An 8449-nucleotide genomic window follows, 5' to 3' on the forward strand; every position below is an offset into this window, starting at 1 on the left:
ATTTGTAATGGGCACTTGTTCGTTACAATTAACCAGTTATTTGTAACGGGCAAGTTAAGTTCCTGTATGAATAGCCAGGTATTTGTAATGGACACTTTGACTGCCTGTTACGAATAACCAGGTATTTGTAACGGAAACTTTGACTGCCCGTTACGAATAACAAGGCATTTGTAACGGAATTTTTGATTGCCCGTTACGAATAACCATGTATTTATAACGGACACTTTGACTGCCCGTTACGAATAACCAGGCATTTGTAACGGACTTTTTGATTCCCCGTTACGAATAACCAGGTATTTGTAACGGACACTTTGACTGCACGTTACGAATAACCAGGTATTTGTAACGGACACTATGACTGCCCGTTACGAATAACCAGGTATTTGTAACGGACACTTTGACTGCATGTTACGAATAGTGTCCTGAAGAATCAAAATATTAGGGGTATTTGTAACAGGCACAACAGGTGGTGCTTGTTACAAATACCCCTTTTCTTTTTTCATTCACATCTCAAACTATCATTTATAATAATTAACCCACCACAAAATCTCAAATTCCACAAAGGCACAAACATATTATCAAACATGGCACACCAAATTTTAAATTTACATCTCAAACAATTCTTATAATCCTATAAAATTAAAAATGCTTATGATTAAAAATCCGAGAACAAAATGGAATAAAAAAAACAAAATAACAATCGCCCAAGAAGCAGGTGCAGCCTCCTGTTCACATACAGTAGATCCAAGTAAATTAATTCATAGCCTCTGAGCTTTTATGGGTAGAGCCTTTCCTGGAAACTTCCCTTTGAAAGCAAATCGTACCAAACTGCAATGTCTTTTCTTAAGCTATTACTTCTTTCCCACTAGCACTATCCGATATTTTTTGCACAGAGTATGAAAGGAGCTTGTGTGCCTTGCTTATTGGCTCCACAATTATACATCCCGCGACTCTTTGTGAGGATGTAAACAAATACACCTGCAACAACCATTTAGCAAAGGTTATACTCAATATTCTATCCATATAGAAAAAAATCCGAAACACGAAATGAAGTGATTAGTCTGATAACTCCAACACATCAATACAAACCTAACAAAGCTCATGAAAAATCCACCCATCACCGAGCTCAATCTCCATCCTTTTCACAACTTCTTGTACCTAAACATAATTAATAATATATCAACAAAAGCTATTTTACTGGAAAATCATCTCAATCTTATCCACAAACCCAAAAAAAATCATTAACAAAGAAATAACATCCACTTTCAAAACAAAATGAAATAAAATATCAACCTTCTTCCGTTGAGTCAATTTTGAGAAATGAACCTGAAATCGTCCTCTACTATAACAGTGCTCCAATGTTCCTGATACAATAAATAAATTTATGTTCTGTCACAAAGTATCAACTTTAAAATTAAAATCAAGATATTAGACATTGGTTGACCAAAGCTAACAAAAAGATTTAATAAAATGATTGAGAGAGTACTACTCTCTAAAATTTTCAATAGGGGTGGAAGGGAGAGAAAAGCATACGATTAGTCGGTTAGTGAAAAATTTCTCATTATTAAATATCTACTAGGTGCCCCAGACATTGACCCCTCTCCCCATTGGAATAACTTGATAAAATATCAAGCACCTCTTAGTCTTTACCTTGAAATTAAGCTTAATTTAATTTCAACAACCTAGATAAGTATCTTTATTTAATAGAAGACATATATATGATTGGATCCATACTACATAGTTTATTATAATTGTACCATTAGTTCATTAGTACTCAAGAAAAAATAAAATTTTTGATGTGTAGCATATTATAACCACAAAAACAAGATACTAATTAAAGTTGTTCATCTCTTGTACAACCACCATACACAAATAATATAATAAGTGGATATATGTACATTTTCATGCCAATTAACCAAACTATATAACACTCTATATGCTTCAAAAGAAAGGACTCCCAAACTAAGAAGCTAATACAGAGCAACGATAATACTTTATAAAACCACCAGGGAGCAATGAAAATCAACACAAGATTAAGTGATAAAAAAAAAAATATATGAAGTATACAAACGAAAAAACTAACTAGCAACATTGTAATATCATGACACACATAAAAAGCATGTGAGATGTGACAGAAAAATTGAGCTACCTATATACTCACAGTTTCATGATCACTTGCAAGACCGAACTTAATTCTAATCAACTCCCCATCAGGAACAGTTGAAGCCTCAGCTTATGGTGGCATACAAGAGAAAAGCACTCCTGTGGAAGAACATCAACATATACAATAATCAGTGAGCAAATGTGATTATATCCTAACAGATTAACATCATCTTTGAAAACAAGGTATTCCTAAACCGTGTGAGCTTTTTTCAGTTCTCACAAAACAATAAAAAAAAAAAGAATAGGGTGTTCTTATCCAAAAACCATGTTCACTAGACAAAAATACAAGCTTGTAATTAAACTAACAATTCATGTATAAAGAATCTCCTTAAAATTTGAACGTACTAAACAACAAATAAAATTTAAACAATATGTAATTATCAGCATGCAATAGTTTGTTAATCATACAAGAGTGTTAATAAGGACTGCATATCTGAAAAAAAAAAATGAAATCAACACACTAAAATACCAACAATCATCCAAAACAGAATCAAATTAAAATTTCATATTTAAAACCCAATACATCCATTTAGAATTAAATTATTTCAGATCTAGCGAAAATACACCAAAAACTAATAAACTTTAAATCAAAAGAAAAGATCTACCGAAATTAAACCAAATATTTAGCGAAAATAAACCACAAACTAAGCTCAAAATAAGAAATTATTCAGATAATAAGTAAATAAATAATAAAATCAGTGTCATTCGTAGTAAAAGGAGATTACAGTGTTAATTAAATCAATGATAACGGAGAGCTCTTGATGAGACAATCTAAAATTCATAATCACCCCTTGCAACGTGGACGGTGTAGAAGATTCCTTCATCTTTTTCTGCTTCTTCGCATCAGTATCCAACGCCCAGGAGAAGTCGATTCGCCAAATCAAATTCACAGTTTTCTTTTCATATTTGATTTCGCAGTAAAAATTCTACAATTTCAAATCAAAATCACCAAAATTGCAGAAAAAATTAAGTTAAATTTAGCTATTGCGTAAATGGAGGAGAGAGAAAATTGCAGAAAAAATTAGGTCAAATCAAAATCATCTCTCCTTCTGCCATCAACTTCTTCATCAAAATCGAAAACAGGAAGCATGAATTTTAGGGTTTTGTGGGTCGAAAATGAATGGAGATTCAACAATGGAGGGAGGAGAGAGAAAATAGAGGTAATGAGAGATGATAGAGATAGTGAAGTGAGAAAAAATCGCCATGAAAAGTTCTCTTAGGAAAAAGAAAGAGAGAGGAGAGAGAGTGTGAGCCTGAGGAAGTAATGAATAAGGAGGATATAATTTTAGGGTTTTCTAACATCCAACTCACGTAGTATTTGTATCGGGCAACTGGTGCTAGTTACAAACAACAAATTATTCGTAACGGGAAAAATGCCGCCCGTTACAAATAATGCAATTTTTGTAACCGGCATCATTTTGCCCGTTACGAATAATATTTTCCGTACCACTATGCTACTTTAATGTAACGGGCAATTATTTTGCCCGTTACAAATAGGTTTATTGTAACTGGCAAATTGCCCGTTACGAATAGGGTGTAACAAATGATATTTTTTCCACTAGTGACTTTATTCTAATCATATTCATGTGCGCTTTCTGACTAACATGCAATCAATAGGATTAGCCTAAACCTGTTTAATCTATGTTGGTTGAATATTAATGCACAAATAAATCTATTATTGGCGATCACTTGAATTATAATCAAATTAACCCTAAACAAGATTATTAATTATCTTATTAAGTGTGATTACAAGTACAAATTCCCTTTAAGCATAAAAGGCGTGATCAAGCAATAAATAATAAATATAATCAAGAAACATAATAATCACAACAACAATAACCATAATTATTAATCATAATAATAATCATAATCATGTTAAAGCATAATAATAGCAAGATCCTAGGCATGATACTAACGAGAAAATTCAAGTTTATCAGGTTGATAAACATAAAATGTTTATCACATGGCAACTTTTGTAAATAAATAGCTTTGGGATCCGTGAAAAATAATAAAATTGCTCCAGCTACACCTGACATCTAACCTTCGGTTAAAACTTAACCCAACTAGTATTGAAGCAGTAGCGACGTTAACGGCTTACAAACCATGCAAATTGCAATGTACAGTTTAATCAAATAACTAGAGTGTGAGACAAAGGGGGATTGTACAGGTTGAGCTAGGAGAGACGAAGGCCAATTCACCGGATGATGATGACGAGCTGTAGATCTTTCATATGGCTTGAATTGTTGTTACCAAATTATCTAATTTATATGCAAAAAAAGTTTAAATCAATTCAAATTGATCTCAACTTCAATGGAGATGAAGGGCGCGCTTAGCTTCAATTGAGAAATTAATGGAGGAGGGAAAACTCAATTACCCTCTAGGGTTAACTATACCCTTAATTTCTCTCCGTTTTATTAGGGTTTTCATTTAATTCCAGCGGCAAAGCCACCGAAACCGGTGGCGGTAGTAATGCACGTTGTAACAGCTTGGAGATGGGTTGGAGGATGAGGATGAAGATGTGTTGGAGGAAGGAGGAAGGTAGGATCTGTTTACTTGTTGAGTTAACACCAAATAACTAGAGTTAACTCAAGCATCCCATAAATTACATTTGTACCCTTCAATAACAAGTGGAAGTTACCTTTTTGACCCTTGAGAAACAACTAATGTTTCTCAATTTGAGAAACTGGGCATCCCTCGATACTAACAAGATTAACAACAAACCTTAGCATGTCACTAAGCATTAAATATCAAAGCTTTAATCCTAACATGATACTAACATGAATATTAAGAAGAAAATAGGAAGCATCACATAATCACAATTGTCATATTTTATGTTAGAAATTATGGTTGTTACCATAAACATGATAGTAGGAAGATCAAAACGCCCTAACATGACACTAGGAATCAAAATAACAACCTAGACATGATTTCTAAGAATCATAATATCAATAAATCAATTAAAACACTTACTAGGATGCCTCTTACCTCTTTCTAATAACAAAATACACACGTTAGTAACTTCAAGGAAAATATTAAATAGACAATTAAATTAAATAATTGAAATAGAGATTTTGGACCAAACCCTCGGAAGTTAAAACCTTTTGTTTCGGGCATTTTTTGGATAATCCGAAAGGGGGGTATGGATTCCCGCGGGAGATTGATCTGGGATGCAACACTCGTACGGCTTGAAGACCTGCAAAACAACGAATCTCCGGTGTACCGGTGATCCGCCTTCGACGATCAAGTTAGTGACCGGAAAACATAATTTTAGAGAGATCAAGTAGAGAGAAGTGAGAGCATATTTTGGAAATTGTGCCTTTGGGAATTGTGTGTTGTCCCCTTCCATCATAAAATGATGGGGTATTTATAGGGAAGTGGGAGATCATGCTCCTAGGGTTTCATAACCTAGGAAGATTGGCTGCCCTATACGTGGTTGACACATGTATTAGGGTTTCCTTCATGCTAAGCGTGCTTCCTTAATGGGATTTAAGCCCTTCATTTTCTGATATCTCTCTTTAGACCACGTGTCATGCTCTTATTGGCCTTTATTTAGCTGAGCAGGATGCCACGTGTTGGCTTATAATTGGGCTCTTTGTTGGCCTCTCATTTGTCTATAAAAGGGGGTAAAAGTACCCCGAAACATAAGCCCCTCGACAGCAGTGATTTCTCTTCTCAAGAGGGATTATACCTCTCGAAAATGAATTTATAACTTCTTTGGATTCGACATCTTGTCTAGCTCATTAAAAAAGTTTGATTAACTTGGAAAATTTTTATACCTTGGCCGGTATGATATTTTCGAAGTTAATCAATCATAGTAATGATTACCCTTGAACTAGACAGATGTCGATCATAATGCTTTTAAGCCCCACTTTGATTGTCTTGCGACTAATGGGTTACTTAAAGTACCTTTCTTACAAGGTTTGATTGGCTATTATGCTTTTCCATTTCCTTGTATTCATGAGGTTTGCCCTATTTGGTCTATCCTTTTTAAAGATTATTTTTGACCTAGGCTTGTTAAAAGATATTTGTCATTTAGACAATTTTTTCTTTGATGGCCAATTAGGCTTAGATGCTTCTTTTGCATTCCTTTGGCATCTAGTCTAGTAGGTTTCAATTAACTTAGACTAGGAAAATGCCGAGAAACATTTAACACTTGCCGAGGGGCTTTGTCTCGTGTCTGTGCCGCATTAGATATAGCATTTGCCGAGATTCTTAGTATCGTCTCTATGCCACATGGGATGAATTTTCCTTTGTCTTTTCTAGGCGTCCAACGATTTTTTTTGTCGTTTGGACTAACCTTTGAGAGGTCAATTGACATTATCTTTTTGGCCCTCTCAATAGCTTCAAGTTCTTATTAACGAGAAGTTTCATCCTATGCCCTTGTCACTTATGACTCAATTAGGCTCGGAATTAATTGGGGCGAATTATGACCATCTGTCCCTTTCGGAATTCAATTTTGGCGCATAGGCTTAGAATTCCGACATTTCGCAGTACCTTTGAGATTATTTGACATTTCTGCCCCCTAGAATCCTTTTACTTTAGGAGTTTAAGCTATACAATGTGTTTTGCCGAGTACGTCTTCGGGATTATACTCGGTGTTTTACCATCGTATTTGAAATTATACTTGGCAATGTTTCCGTATGTATCTTCAATATTGGCTTTCTCCTTGCATAGGAGCTCGACACATGTGCCATTTTGCTCTTTATATGGTAAGTCTTACTCATTCTTGGAAGGGTTCTGTGTGAACAGCTTAACCTCTTCTAGAGTTTTCTATTCTTGTTCGGATGAAGGAGCCATTCAATGTACACTCGGATCATATAAAGATATGTACATTGCCCTATTAATGGAGGCTTATCCAAAGGTATTAATACATGTATTGAGCCGAAGCCTTATACTGAGGGACCTTTGTCCTTAATTTCATGAAGTGGCTACTTAATAAGGAACGTTTGGACCCTAGTCTTTCCTTATTGCCCCAATAGGGTGGCTTGTCTTTTAAAGACTTGAATAAAATGTGACGGCTTAGCATTTGGTATGGTGATTAGGTTGTTCAAAAACTAGAAGGAGTTGCCCTATCTTATCTTTGATAGGCTTTCTTCTATCTTCGATTATCAACTTAATTATATTGTAACGATACCCGACCTTGAAGCTATCTTGTGAGCAATGAATGCTTGCGTAGATGGTCGGATATTAAGTAGGCATCTTGGATTCATGGAGGGCCTACTCAGCCTAATTGCAATAGGCTTTAGAAATTTGTTGCCGCTTGCGGTTTTTGGTAATAAGTCGGGGCCTAGTGGTCCTCGTCCACTTGGCTCTTCACAAGTGCCGCTTATCCTTCTAAAGGAAGGTCCTTGGCTCATTAGTTGGTCGTCGACACTTTAACTCTTTGAATTTATCTTCCAAAAGGAAGATTGCTTTCTCAAGCTAAGTCTTTCGATTCATGCATTGGTCAGCTCGGTTAGTTGCTTTGCTATCATTTGCGTACTAGCCCCTATCCATAAGGACTTTACGCTTGGTTAGCCTCATGTCCGTTTGATTATTTTCGGACAGGCCTGATCTTGGTGCTCGGTTTCACTTTGTTGTTGGACGACTCTATATAGAGGCCTAACTTCAGATATTGCATGTCGTCATACAGCAGGCTGCATGATTTGGCTAGGACCTTAATGCCTTTCTCTTGATCGATGTTGCTAGATACTCGTCATCGATGCCATTCGGTTGGAGCGTACTAAAGTCTGGGTGACTCTACATTTGGAAACTCGGCATGTGTGCCGCCTAGCCCCTGCTCATTCTTCAACAATCGGTTGTCGGCCGCTTAGTCTTTTGAAGAGGGTCGTCCACTAGCAATGTGCCACGTCACTTAGCGATATTTCCTTTTAAATGTGAGGGTCGTCCACGAGCAGCTCGACCATCTAGCTTGGCAATACAACGTCCGCCTAAAAATGAGAAGGTGGTCTTTTGCTAAGTAGCAACTCGACCACCTAGCTTCATTTGGTACATTAGCCAATTCATTCCATGTACGCCTCAAAGTGGTTAGGCTGTCGTTTGCTCAGTAGCAGCTCAGACACCCATTCATTCGGCACATAGCCGACTCAATGCTTGGTCGCTTGAAATTGGTTAGGAAGTCCCTTGCTCAATAGCAGCTCGGACACCTTAGCTTGCCATGGCCGACTTAGTACTTGTCCGCCTGAAATTGGTTATGAGGTCCCTTGCTCAACAGCAACTCGGACGCCTATCCATAACCGACTTAGTATCCGTCCACCTAAAATAGGAAATGAGGTCCCTTGCTTAA

The 8449-nt window shown here is 36.3% G+C and overlaps 1 long non-coding RNA gene across 1 annotated transcript; it reads right to left on the reverse strand.

The window, feature by feature from the left end:
* Window positions 1–508: 508 nt before the first annotated feature.
* Window positions 509–3365, reverse strand: LOC145637916 (uncharacterized). Its single transcript, XR_014114541.1, has 5 exons — window positions 2889–3365; window positions 2162–2262; window positions 1294–1364; window positions 1090–1158; window positions 509–978 (listed from the first exon to the last, which is right to left on the reverse strand). It is a non-coding gene; the product is annotated as an uncharacterized LOC145637916 (long non-coding RNA).
* Window positions 3366–8449: the final 5084 nt, after the last annotated feature.

This window comes from Chenopodium album, chromosome 7 (genome assembly GCF_948465745.1).
Source record: "Chenopodium album chromosome 7, dcCheAlbu1.1, whole genome shotgun sequence".
NCBI lineage: Eukaryota > Viridiplantae > Streptophyta > Magnoliopsida > Caryophyllales > Amaranthaceae > Chenopodium > Chenopodium album.